At 35.5% G+C, this 14016-nt stretch overlaps 1 protein-coding gene across 2 annotated transcripts in view; it reads left to right on the top strand.

Moving 5' to 3' along the window:
• LOC128861041 (dual specificity protein phosphatase Mpk3-like) overlaps positions 1–14016 on the top strand; it is a 104724-nt gene that overhangs the window by 23739 nt on the left and 66969 nt on the right. The gene's annotated exons all lie outside the window — the stretch shown is intronic.

The raw sequence follows: 14016 nt of genomic DNA on the forward strand, positions 1-14016 counted from the left end.
AAACTACGCAAAAAAGTTAGAAAAAAAAATATGAAGAACGCAAAACTGATTTTACTCCCACGCCTAGCAGTTGACTAACCAGCCAACTAGACAACCTCCACAGTTATAATAAGAACAAAAAACGATTGAGTTTTGTTTTAGAATAATTGAATACTTATCCAAAATATGTGTAGTTTTCGAGTGAAAAAATATTTGAACAAGTGTAGGCTTGAATAAAAAAATTGAAAGAAAAAAATTGTTGGAAATAAATTGTTTACGTAGAATTGTGTGGGTAAGACTGGCACGTTTGTGGATTTATATTTTTTGCAAGGTGTTCGTGTTGTTTACTTCAACAAGCGCATTGTTTTTTTTGTATCGTCGTGCACTCTTGTACTTTTATTTAACTCCACGAATTGCATTTCATACACACACACACAACGTATGTATGTGTGCATGTATGTTTTTGTGTTGAGAATTTAATTCATAGGCTTTTTGTAAATGCATGAATTAATTTGATTGGCTGTACTTCATACTGCTTATTTTGTAATGCGCTTGGAATTCAGCTTTTCAATGCGTTTTCTGCATATTTACATAGTTGCTGCAGTTTTTAATAAAACTTTTTATTTACAGAACTTCTATTGACATATTTTTATTTTTATTGTATAAAAAATATTTTTCATGAACTTGGTTGAGAGTAATGTCGGTCCGCATGCACGAAACGCTAAATTTTAGATTATTTTCCGGCACCTCTACTATCACCTGTTGTCGCGATTTGCCTTCAGTGGTAGCAGTAGAACTATAAAAGGTAATAGGAAGCAGTATAATGATTATCTTCATTAGAACTTGCTAATGAATCAACAGCTGGCATATGAGTGAGTGATGCTGAGATCTTCTGCAGTTTCTGCTTTGCGCGAAAATCAATACTGCTTTATGGGGTTAAGGGTAGTCAGAGGTCCGAAAAAATGATGATTTTCAATCATTTTTGGTTTTTTTTGCTAGTTAATTGCTTTATTTTACATCATGTTTCGACTTGACTTCAGCAAAATTCCAAAAAATAAAAATTAATAATAGTAAAAGTTATCGCTGTTTGTATGGAGCCCGTTTCTCCAGAATTCCCTTGCGGTGATCATCACAAGCCCTTGAGATTCATCTAAAATCAATCGCACAAGAGAAATTAGTTTTATTAATAGATAATCTTGTGCCTGATCGACGCTTTTTCGTTCTCAAAATTAACAATATGGCGGCCTCAGGAAATATTTTTCAGATTTTCGAGGAAAAAACCGACATTTAGTTGTTAAAAAAAAAGAAATTTTGAAAAAAAAATCCTTCGACCAGGCGCGAGCTTTTTATGTTTTTCAAAAGCAATATAAGTTTTATTGAAATTTACCAAGCGGTTTTTAAGTTACGGTGGTCACCAGTTCAAAAAACATAGTTTTGAGAAAAATGCATTTAAAGTTCTGTAGCGCCCGAGCTCCCTATGTTAATTGTTGAATAACTCGAAAAATATTTGTCGGATTCACTTCAAATTTTCACTCAACATTTTTAAGATATTATATTGTACTTTAAGAAAATGCAAAAAAAAAACTCAATTCTTTGAGAATTCTGACTACCCCTAACCCCTTATGGCTGGACTGGAAAATCATCATTGGAAATTATTATATTTATTTAGTAGAACAATTTTTCAAAAACAAAATTGAATGATTAATTTTGCGCCATCTTGTATGCGCCATATGTGATTACTGAGAAACCGAGAAAACCTACCAATTACACTGGTATACAGCAGAAATGGGCAAAGGGAATTTGTAATTCGCTGATTCCGAAAATCGCGTAATTTTTCTATTGACAAGTTCATGAGATATTTATTATTCAGCCAAAAACAAAAGTGGTACACAAAAGTATACGCCACATATTAAGAAGTTTTAACTGTTTATATCATAATTTATTTTAATGTAAGTTAGCTTCTCATAAACTTTGCAAAATATTTATAGAAATTCGGCAAATTTTTACGCAGTTTTTTTAGGGCTCATTTTCAAAAGGGGTTAAAAATCGCATTGATTTTTGAGAATTCTTTGGCGGACGATCTTGTGCACTTCCATATTTAACGCCCACTCTACTTTTTTTTGTATGGAAGAAAACACCCAACCACCGCCAACAAAAAATATTCTCAAAAATCAAAGCGATCGTTGAGCTACTTGAAAGTTAGACTTTATTATACTAGAATTCAATGAGGTATAAAACTGCGTACTAAAATTTGTCTAAAGATTCTGGCAAAAAAGCTCGAAATTTTAATGCAAAATTGCCGAATCTTTTACAAAAATTTACAAAGCTTGATACTTTGCAATATATGGTTTTTGTTGTAGTAAAAATTAATAGTCAAAACTTGTCAGTATGTGGCGTTCACTTTTTTTGACGCTGACTGCATATCCTGCGAACCAGTTGAACAACGTTTCATAGGCGCCTTTGCTAGCAAATGAAAGATAAACAAATTGCACAAAAAAAGTGCATACATAACTTTTACGATAGACTTAACAATGTCTGAGCAATTGATTATTCAGTTCAGATTTTTTATTTTTTCATAAGCCATAAAAAGTTAATTTTTTTTCTTTGCTATTGATTTTTTTTTTTATAAAAAAATGGAAAAGTAATTTTTTTTCCTCCATTAAATTAATGTTTTTTTATAAAAAAATTAAAAAAAAAAATTATAAAAAAACGAAAATAAAAAAATCAATTTAAAAGTGGAAAAAATTAACTTTTTCATGGCTTGGGTATTTTGACTTTATCATTCCCAGCTTTCTTATTTATCAATCGATTTTTTTCATTAGAAGCTTAAGTCGCCAGAAAAACAGGATTCAATATACAGCAAAAATATTTACAAAACATTCGTTAATTTTTTAATTTTTCTTTTATCTCCGATAGAAATGAGTTTAAGCTTGGAAATTCGAAACTTTTCATTTACTAGGCAGCTAAAAAAGTAATTTCTTCATAAATCCGCCCGTCTAATCTATCATAGCTTTCATAACTTTTCTCATATCACTGTGTTTATGTATGTGTGTGTGTATGTATACGTATTTAAAGCCCCCACACCCAATATCATCTACTTATTTCCCCACACACTCATTGTTCCTAATGCTGCCAGATGGTACAAGTGCCATTGCTGTAATTTAAATACTTACTTGTATACATATTTTTATTAAATTCTACTTTGTATTCGTGCCATGTGGTTCTCAACAATCAACAACAATTAAATATTGCATACAACCGTAAATATTCACAAATATTCAAGCACATGCACCGTGTGTATGTAAGTATGTACTTAAGTGAATGCACCCTGCTGGAAATATAGGCAGTCGCTGTGAATGGTTCAAGCACAGAATGCAGTGGGGTGTCTTGCAAGTTTTTTATAGTATAGATTTAGTTTTTTATCACTAACTGGAAGATTTGCAGGCAGCTATAACCTTAGGGTAGTCAGTTGCTAATATTCGCGTAGTTCCTTTTTCATGTAAAAAGGTTTTTTCGACCACAGACTTCTTAAAAATCCGAACGGCAAGGTGATTTCAATCTCAATTTCTCTGATCAGAAAAGTCAAAAAGCCATAGTAAAGCGACTTTTTAAAAGCATGACCGCTTTGGCGGAAATGACCCGCTTTGACAAATATTTAGCAAATTTTCGCTACGAAAAAACTTTTTACAAAACTCATTCGCCACCCGAAAGTGACATAAAACTGTTAAGTTCTCTGCTTGAGATTTCATAGAAAATGAAAATATTTGCAAAATATGAAAAATACATGAAAAATATTTGGCTTAATTGTTCAGAATTCTGAAATCGTCCCTCTTTTGCGAAAAATATAAATGTTTAAAAATGAAAATGTTGGAAAATCAAGTTTGAACATTTTTTCTCTATGAAAATTAGAAGCTTTGATTGCTGATATAAAACATCATGTGCGCATAATATTCTGGGTTTTGGTGTAACATAGAACAACCAAAGTCAATCAGAGCTGTGTACCAGAGAATATCTACGGAGAGGCATGCGCGGTGCCAATATTAACATTCTCTCTAACAATCAATCTATTACTGGAGAGCCCAATGGGATACGCGGCAATCGAAAAGTCTCATAGATCCGGAACGGATAAAGGCTGCTTCTGCCTTAACCTTAGCAGAAGAGACATAAAACTTTACACTGAACTACTAACAGGACACTGTAAACTTAATTTTCACATAAAAAAGATAGGTGTAATAGAAAACGATTCCTGTAGACTCTGCAAAGAGGCACAAGAAACAGCAGAACATATTCTATGTAACTGCCTGGCAGTGGCACGGCGCAGACTAAATTACCTGGGAAATGGGGTTATAGTTCCATAACCTCCTGGTAGAGGCCAACTGCAGGTTTTAAAAAAGGTGTCCAACGGAGTGTTAACTCAAAATTGGAAGACTTGCGTGTATATGATTTTAGCATAAAGGAGACGTATAATATTTATTATATTAGTTTCTTCTGTAAAAATTGATAAAAAATATGTTTAAAAATTTTCATTTGATTGGCTTCTCTATAAAAGACAATAACTACAATATTTTTTAACAAATTATTTTATTGGAAAGTGTAAATCTTCGAACACAATTCTATTCAAATGAATTCCACCGCTGGCCTTTCTGTAACCTGTTCCTACATCTCGACCAATTGCATCCAGAAGAAAAGCACATACGCGCAGTGAAACTCGGTTCTGTCTTAAGTTTAGTAAGGAAACTGATTCTGAGGTAGTGTGATGAGTAGAGGTCACGAAAGACCGTGAGATTGAAGTGCAAACCTCTAGTAAATCTAATCTGAGCTAACCTATTCCTATTACTTCACTCCTTTTCTCCTTAGTGTTTTGGGAGTTATCAAATCTCTCGGTGCTTCTTGTCTCGACTTTGATATTTGAACTTATTCAGTAATTAAATTTTTTTAACGCGTTTTCTCGAATTTCAGCACTTATCTCTCCAATGCCAACTTTGATCTTAGGTTTCTACTCTTGAATCGGTCGTAGATTATTGGCGATTTATCCTTTCTGCAGTATATTGGAGTCAAAACGCAGTCTCTCGATATAACCGTTTTATTCGATTTCAATATTTCACCAAATTTGTTCAAACTTTTCGCTTTATTTTGTAAATTTTAAACCACAAACTAAATTTCGGCCCATTAGTCCTGTTATTTTAGTTACTTCTGTCAAAAAATGTACAAATGTGAAACGCGAATGGGCAGCTACGTATAATTTATTTATCATATAAATTTTATTCATTTATGTTTTTATTCATTTTTTTTTACTTTTTCATTTTTCTTATTTATTTATTTTTAACTGTTACAACTAACAGAAATATTTTTTAACTACAAATCTATTCAATTCCCTCAAGATTTTCCCGCTGGGTATTCATTCAATTAAAAATAGTTTCCACATATGCATGTGAGTGTGTGAGTAATTTTATACGAAGTGCGGATCAATGTTAAAATTTAAGTTGTTACATACAAAAATAAAAACAAAAATAATGCATGCAGCAATGATATGCTGCGTCTCGCTGTTGCAATAACGCATGTCAAAGTGCCCACTCACAATTCGCGTTATTTTTAAGTGCATTTAATACACATACGTATATGATTATGCAAATAAATTTGCTGAAATATCATATTGTATGTATATGCACGAGCATCCATATGAAAATGCACCATATGGCACTTGGCAAGTAAATAAATGATTTCCGTTGCAAATGATAAATTAAATTGTGAGTAGTGGCTCAATGAGCGGCTGATTGACTAAATGCATGTCTGACTGCGTAAAAACATACATACATACATTCGAGCATATGTATATAGTTTCACGGAAAATTGCTGTGAAAGCTAAATTAAGATTTTTTCACCATAAAACCAGCCTATTCAATGCATCTATTTTTGTTTTATTCGATAAAAAGTGGTAAAAAAGTTAAAGCCTTTTCTACATTAAAGCTTAGTGTAACCCACACACGCACCGGGTCAAATCTGTTGTGCAGATATGCAAGAGAACCTCTAGCACTGGTTTTTTATGGCTTATTCCCCAAAGCGTTTGGTTTAAAAACCAAAACTAATTGCACAAAGAGGGAAGTAGAAGAAAGTAAGAAGAACCTTAAATATGGTAACAATTTTTGTATTGGAAGGGCGTCCGGGTAGGCTCGTAGTTATCGGCTTTCCCGTCATTCCGGATTTAGCCAACCTATTGTGTAAGCGGAGGTGTAGGCTGTTCAAGAAGCAATGAACTTTGTTGTTGGAAAACAGGTGGAGGGCAGATCTGTATATGTCTGCAACGACAGCAAAGCTGCGCTCATGGCCTTAGACAGCCGTCCAACCCTCAAGGGTAGTTGAGTCACGTAAATCCAGACTGAACTATGTCGGTAGACATAATATTCTGAGGCTAAAATTATTTGTATAGCCTATGATCAAAAAGTACCGGGAATGTTTAAATAAAACAAAACACAGTTAAATTTCAGGCAAATTTATTTTATCCCTTCAAAATATGACCCATCTGAAGCAACACACATGTGCCAACGTTTAACCCAGTCTCCCATGCACCCCTGGTTGATCTCCTCTATCGACTGAAATCTACTTCCACGAAGTGGTAACTTGAACTTGGAAAACAAAAAGAAGTCGCCCGTAGCCATATCAGGTGAATACGGTGCTTACACGATCTTATTTACTTGGTGTTTGGTCAAATAATCCAGCACAATTTGTTTGCCCACATTTCCGGCCATTTGCGACGTACAGCATCTCTCAAACGATCTGATGGCGCTAAAAAGTGACAGAAGTGGGTCTTAAAGTCCTACCAACATAAGAAAAAAATATGGGCCGGTTCCCACGTGCGCGGTTCGTTTAAATTAAACATTCCCGGTACTTTTTGATCTTAGGGTATATATACTAATATTGCGTTTTTCGAGAATTTTAATTAAATCTGTAAGCAAATGCTTTTGTCAGGTCGATAAAACATAAAAAAGTCGGTTTTTTATATTCAATAACTTTTTCGACGAGTTGGCGCATCGTTGGCATCTACTGTCCATCTGTTCCGTCTGAATCCTTGTTCGCGCTGCTGCAATGCCATTTTCCGCAATATAAATATAAATTTACGACAATGTCCAAAATACAAAGTCGCGCAAAATTAATCACTCGATTGGAAAATTTATAATTCAATCATACGAGAGACAAGCAAATGTCCAAATAATGATTTCCAACACTCAAATATCCTTTTTTTATTTAGTAAAACAGTTACACAAAACCAATATTGGATTATTAATTTTGCGCCACCTTGCACTTATCTCACTTGACATGAAATTGCTCATACAGGGTGGGCCAAATAAGACCTAATAATGACTAAAGACTACTGCCTAGCAGTAGGCGCAGTTGCTCCATCTTGTTGAAACTACAAATTAGGATACTGCTCCGCCATTGGCCGCAAAAGGTTTTCAATCAATGTTCTGTAAGAAGCTCCCGAAATCGATTCCGGCGTTTCATCCTCATTTTCGAAGAAATAGGGACCGATAACTCTAGTGGCCATAACAACGCACCAAACAGTACATTTAGATGGGTGCAACTGATGTTGGTGTGTTGCCCTTGGATTTTCAGAGCCCCACAATCTACAGTTTTGTTTGTTGACATAACCATTTAAATGGAAAATCAATTTGTGTGGCTAATTGTGTAAGAATAGAAAAACTCGATTATTTTAACGCGTTGTGTTGTACTGTAGGGTTCCATAATAAATAATAAACAATTCAATTATAACCTTCCAAAAGGAAAAAATAAATATGTCAAAAAATAAAAAAGTTATTTGTGCTTAACATTAGTAGATCTTATTTGGCCCACCCTGTACAATGTAAAACATTTTAAATTAATTTGGATCTAAAGTAAAATAGTTAGGAAGTGAAAAGGTTTATTCGAATTAAGTAAAAAAAGTAACTAAAATATATGATACAGTTATAATTGATAATACTCTGTGCAATAAGGGGAACTACCATACGCATTATGAATAATAAATAATTTAGCTCACTTCATTTGCGATAAAATTTAGATTTTCAAATTTTTTTTATTTTGTTTTTTGTGTAATTTCTTGTTTCCTTTTTTTTTGTCACACTGTACTCATTTATCTCTAAATATACTTACGTACATACACATATATCATAAGCCTTATCTTCAGCAAAAAAAAAAAAAACGAGAAAAAAAACAATTATTACTCAGCCAGCGGCCACCATTGAATTAGTAACATTTACAGTATGCGTCGTACCGCGCCCCATTCTCACATTCCGTAATACCGATAAAGTGGCTGCTGCTCGCTTTTGGAGTCACCACACTGTAGAAAAGTCAACAACCGAAACAGTAGCCCTTCCCCAGTGCACGCAACGCACGTGTGTGTGTGTGTGTGTGTAAGCATTAGCTCCAAACCCGATGCAGTGCTCAGCTCGTGTACCGTTGCGCTGCAATGCGTGTGCTGCATTTCATCGTTTCGCTGCCGCCGCTATTGTCGCCGCCAGCTAAATAAGAATTTTCTTGTATTACACTCTTTGCTTTGTGATGCGTACATTCATACATGCATGCTCACATACATACATGTTTGTAGAACTACAACACAAATGGTAAATATACATGGATATGTGTATGAGTATTTTCTTTTTACTTACGCATGGCTATACTCCAGCTACACATAAACGCGCCTGCATAGTTTACGGATATCAAGTTGACGTTTACGCATCAACAGTTCAAGTTTTCGACGCGCGGTCGTTAGGTTGGTCGGTTGGATGGTTAGCTTCTGCTTGCTGCGCGAATATACTCGGTGTGTACATACATACATACATATGTGTATATGTGTTCGTCTTCGGTGTCTCAAACGGCGAGGCCATAAATGTCGATCTTACATTTGTTATTGTTGTTGTTGTCGCTGCTGTTGTTTGTGTTGTGTTGTTGTTGTCATCAAAGTCCTCCCATTTACAGAAATTGAACCCAACATGCTCCGTCAAAGGCCATTGGAATTTCAATGCGACTTCTTGGCTTCCACTTCAATCCGGTTCTTCCCTTCTCATTCTGTCATATTGGCATTGCTTTATTTGTTTGTTTGTTGTCGTTTTTTTGTTTTTTTTGTAACTGTTAGTTTTAGCCATAGTCGCTGCTTCATTTAACGCCCTTCCTTCATTTCCTCGCTCTCTGCCGCCTTTATCTCTTGCACTGCCTTTTTTCCCTTCCTCATTTGCAATTTAAGTGCGTTGGGACTCTTCGCGGCCTTTAGCTCACTTTAGCTTTTCAAGGCAACTCACAACACACGTGCATACATACATACAAGCACACATTTACACGATTATATACACACACACAAATGTTGTCTTCTTCAACGTTGTTTCACTTTTTTTGCTGTTGTTTTTGCATTTTCATTAGCCATGCCTTATCGGCAGCACACCTTTTACGTCGAGTCGTTGATACCAATACCGATAAGTTGGCTGTCGCTTAGCTGCCATTTTAGGTTGCTCCACTAAGCGATGGTGTATTTGGTTATTGGTTGCTTCCAAATATCCATCCGGTATGACCATCCAACGATTCATTGACCACTTTTCACCATCTTGCTTTCTTTACACCTTACAGATTTCTTTTTCAACCAAATTTAGTTCTTAATTTTTGCTTGTTTGAAATTTCATACCAAAAGAAGTGTGCGCTTTAGAAGCTTTAAAAAGAGTTTTTTGTTTTATTATTTCTACTTGGCTGTATATCAAGGAAATACTTTTACGTGCATTTAATTTGTTGCGAAGGCAACAAGATACCCTTTTAAGCGATCACAAAGTGCCGGTATTTCCTTAATTTCCTCTTAGGCAGTTTTCGTCAATACGAGTACTAAAAATTCCATTTTAAAAGGGTTTGTTGTGCTTAAATTGATTTATTTTCTAATTAACTTACGTTTTTGAATTCGTCTATTTTTTTCCTAACTAAAATGTGAAAAAATTTAGTTGAATGCTCTACAACCGCAGGCCTTAGCATTTGTAAGTTTCCTTTGGCATACAACAAAAGTCGGGCTAAGCACCAATTACTATGCCCAGCATTAATAATAAAGCATTTAAGTTTTCTAAGCCGATTTGGGGCGACTTAATTGCGATGGCACAAGCACAAGAATTATTTAGGCACAAATTCAGTTGAAAAACGTGTTAAACTTGACATATTTATTCCTCATATCCAACACACATGGGCGTGAAGTTAAGCTGAGCAGTGAAATGTCTAATAAATGGCAGTTCAAATCCACGTTTACAAACTTTTCAAATTTACACTCTACTTTAATGCACACATTACAGAAGAATTTGACGCGATTAGATGAAGAGCCACTGGCTATAGGCATTACCATAAACTCTCTCCTTTTGCGCTGCACAAAAGCGCCCCCACCCATGCAACCTAACCTAGCTTAAGTGAACAAAGCACATTCACTTACTTGTAAAATAATATAATAGCGATATCTTAACCACTCTTGACTACTTCTTTTTGCGTTTTTTCTAGTTTTCATAAACTTTTTCTTAAAGTATTGCTTATTCTACAACAATAAAGTAAATCAAAGTTTCAAACTTTCCACAAAATTAAAAAATAAATCCATAAATTTTCATTATGTGAACGCCTGGCCTACCAAAGAGCTTAGGTTTTGTATTTAAAAGGGCTCAAAAAGTTGCTTCTCAGTATATCCAAGAGAATTCTCATAATCGTCGTTTAGTCTTTCATCCCTTACCAATTCCTTGTCCTGCTTCCGCTCCTCTAACCTAGCCCATTTTCCGAGATTCATTTGGTTCTCGCTATTAAACAGTGACGCTTTAGAATTAGGAAGATCTCAGCTGTGAAGTTAGGAACTCATCCGAGGCTTTTTTAATCTTTTCATTAGGCGGGGGATTTTTAAGTGGCGGGTCCCTAACCCAGCGCACAACCGGCTATCCTGGAATGCTTCGCCTTCTCACGTTAGCTCTCTTCGGAACGGGTGTTCGGAAGCTACCCAGAGGATACTAGCCGGGGGTTGTGAGCTGCTTGAACCATATCTAGGAGAATCGTCCTGACCACTCCCAAGTGAATGGCGATAAGTAACTTTCCCCACTTGCGTGCACTTCTACATACGAAACCATTTTGTATTTTTTAACCTAACATATTATGTTTTCACCCACGAGCTTTATTTGCGCTTTTTTCAGTGAGTTGAAAAATGTATCGCGCCAAAAAAATCGAACTGACTCGTGAAGATTTTCGTGCCATGATTTATTGCGATTTTCGACGTGAGTTATCGAATCAACAGGAGTGCATTAATCAACTTACTTCGACTTTTGGCGTTGAAGCACCTCACTGAGCCCTTGTGAAATGCTGGTAAAACAAGGAGTTTCAACGTGGCGTCAACTGATACCGCAAGATCTTCATGCGACATACCGAGAGATAAAGACTTGCTTGGGCATAGGGGGGAGCAGCATACATTCAATATTGCATGAACTTTTGGTCGTCAAGAATATTTGTTCTTGGATACCACGTAATTTGACAATTGCCCCAAAAAGTGCTCTTGTCGATTGGTGTAAGGAAATGTTGAAGAAATTCGGTCGCGGTGATTCAAAGCACGTCTATGACATCGTAATAGGCGAAAAAACTTGGATCTGTGCATATGAGCCGGAAATAAAACAGCAGTCAACAGTATGCGTGTTCCAAGGCGATAAAGTTGTTCCCATCTTAAAGTAGCCGGTCGCCTGTGTTTTCGGTAAATCTAGTCATGTCGCAACTCTACCACTAGAGAAACTTAAAATTGTGAATTCTGTGATTGTGATTGTTGCACAAACCATTTGTATGCCAGAAGTTTTCAGGGAATTAAAGAAAACTAACCGCAGAGGACGAATCATGATCCTTCATCAGGATAATGCGAGCTCACACAGAAGAATTTTGAATACTCAAAAGACCTTTGGACAGCTTTTTTAAAACGTTCGGCTGGGCAACCGGGTCTGGCCTTTTTTCGTCCCAGTCCGATAGAAAATAAAATTTTAGGAAGCTACCTGGTTGCTCAAGTCGTTAGCTATAACAGAAATATGTTAAATTCATGCCCAAAATCGAAAAAGCCAGACCCGGGTGCCCAACGGGGGGTTAATGGGGCATTTGCCACCTAATGATTTTTTTTGTGTTTAAAGCAACTGTGGAAACCTTTAAGCAGCTAGTTTTGGAGGTATCCACTTCTGAGTGGCAAAAGTGGTTTGAAAATTGGTTCAAGCTACTTCCACGGAGAGTATTTTGAAAAACAATAAAGCCATTTTCATTATTGTTTTACTGTGTTTTTATACTTAGGCGCAAAATAATAGCTAACGAATTTACGATTTTAAAGCAACTCTATACTTTGTACCCGTTCGCAGTTACTTTCAAGACAGCGCTGTCAAATTGATTTATTTCCAAACCATTGTTTTGTTTGTGTGTGTATGTCTGTAGTACGCAGCGATCTCTGAGTCATCGTTGATATCGAACAACTTCACGCCGAGAACGAAACACGCTCGACTTTAAGTAAATAAGAACAGCGAATTGAACAAAATTGATACGTTTTTTTTTTTTGCCGGGACAACTAGCAAGTACAGCACTCAGACACAATTAAGCCCATTGTACTGCACTCGGATTCCCTTTTAATTTTTTTTAAATCTACCCGACCTCCGAAAAAATCTGAGTATATTTTGATACTTACGCTACACTAACACATGACCCCTGAAAACATGAATGGTATATACTTTAAGGAAAACTCACCTAATGACAAGCGAAGCAAATTGAAAGAGAATTGGATTGCTTGTAGCGTCTTATAAACATGTCTGTCTGTTTTGAAATGAAATCACATTCACTATTGAGTGTACGTAGTCGCACCTGTGCCGCACACGCGGCGGTTATTAAGCCAACAAACAACACGTGCTAAGCCGTTCAAAAGAAACCAAAAAACAAATATTTAAAAAAAATCTAAAAAAATCATAACGAATGTACCGAAATCTTAATACCACAAAACGTGTTGAATAGAACAGAGTCTGAACTTTTCATGAACAATTTAATAGCTAATACACTTCGCCCGAATTGCATCAATACTTGCGTCAATTCTACATACTTTCTAAACGTTAGCAACATTGTGCGCTGTGTATTACACTAAATATTCCTGTAATTATAAACAAGACTGTGTCAAGCCCACCATACATCGAGATAGCACTTGTCCGCGTTTAGTGTTCAACAAAAGCTTTCAACTATTCGCAGTTAAATGAGTAGTTACATATGTGCACACACACATACATGCATACATACTTCTTAGTGTACATACGCATGTACGTATGAATGTTTTCGCAAAACGTATCTACTTTTCTATGAGCTTAACGAATATGGCTAAAAAATGCTAGCGTGTTTGACTGTTAATGGGCCCAACATTGAGTGAAGGCGTCCGTATTTGGTTACAACAACAAATCGTGATTACGCACTTCTCAATAGGTTAACGTTAGGAAAAAACTGCGTTTCTCTTGTCATAACACACCTTAGAATTATTTCAATTTGAATTGTTAGCTTTGATAAATAAATAAATATGTAAACCATCTTAAAACGCAGTATTTTTCACAATTAAATTTTTTTTTTTTTGCCATTGAAATGAAAAATTCCAAAAATCTAGTAGCTTCTAATTGTTACATATGCACATTAAGGCCCCTTTCAGGTCTGATGCTTTCCATTTCAATTCAACCGGGCTATTCGGGTCATGTTCTTCGATTTCGATGTAACTGAAATATGTTGCTCTCTGGTCAAAATAATGAGATACGTATTTTTTTGTTCGCCCGAAATTTTTTTTTTTTTCAAGACTTATCGGCAATTTTGTTTTTCGGCTCAAACTCGATTTTTTTCAATTATATAAGAAAATTTTTTTTTTAAATACCCATAACTTAGTCAAAAATGAATCGATTTGAATGATTCTGGGTTCAAAATAATCGTTATTACTTACACGAGCGACTTCATGCAAAAACAATTGCAAAAAAGTAGTTGAAAATGTTTTATTTTGCAAAAAACAAAAAGTGC

The sequence above is a fragment of the Anastrepha ludens genome, chromosome 4 (genome assembly GCF_028408465.1).
Source record: "Anastrepha ludens isolate Willacy chromosome 4, idAnaLude1.1, whole genome shotgun sequence".
NCBI lineage: Eukaryota > Metazoa > Arthropoda > Insecta > Diptera > Tephritidae > Anastrepha > Anastrepha ludens.